Genomic DNA, 901 nt, shown 5'->3' with positions numbered 1-901 from the left:
CGCCCCCATACCGTAATTACCTTTTATCGATCTCTTCCTACGGAGAGCAGATCCTGACTGCGGGCTGTCTGGGAATTTATTTAATCCTCACAAAAACCCTATGTCATAATACGTGCTATGAGTGTCTAATTTTACAAAGAAAGAGAATTTTTTTTTTAAAGATTTTATTTATTTATTTGACAGAGAGAAATCACAAGTAGGTAGAGAGGCAGGCAGAGAGAGAGGAGGAAGTAGGCTCCTGCCGAGCAGAGAGCCCGATGCGGGACTCGATCCCAGGACCCTGAGATCATGACCTGAGCCGAAGGCAGCGGCTTAACCACTGAGCCACCCAGGCGCCCAAGAAAGAGAATTTTACCCTGCCTACAATCACAGAGCTAACAAGAGACAAAACTGGATTTGAACATAAGACATTGACTCGAAAAACCTGTGTTCAATTATTTTTCTACACTCTGCAAACCAAAGTGTGATAGTCTCCAAGAGTCAGCAATATGGTCATCATCTGGGAGCTTGTTAGAAATGCAGACCTACTTCAGTAGGCAGACGTAGCTAGCCTGCCGCAGCCCTACCCCTGGAATGCAAATGCTCAAATTCCACAGTTCATAAGTCCTGTTCATCCTCCTCTAAGTCTCAGCACCCACCCCTCCCAAAGTCTCCTTTGGGAGGCTGTACATTCCCAGTGTGACCCTGATTTGTTAACTCTAGCAGAGGGATGCAAGTGACCCGAATGAAGTTCCTTTGCTTCATCATGTCCAAGGCACAGAAGTTAGCCAAAGTTCCAGTCCTCTGCTGTGGTCTTAAGAGCAGGAGCAGCAGGGATCTCATCATTAACAAGTTCCTAGGAAGTCTGCTGTCCATTCTCCCACGGAAAGAGAAAGAGTGACCTGTCTGGGATCCTCAGAAT

This window comes from Mustela nivalis, assembly GCF_964662115.1.
Source record: "Mustela nivalis genome assembly, chromosome: 8".
Taxonomy (NCBI): Eukaryota; Metazoa; Chordata; class Mammalia; order Carnivora; family Mustelidae; genus Mustela; species Mustela nivalis.
Note: the sequence above shows the minus strand (reverse complement) of the source record.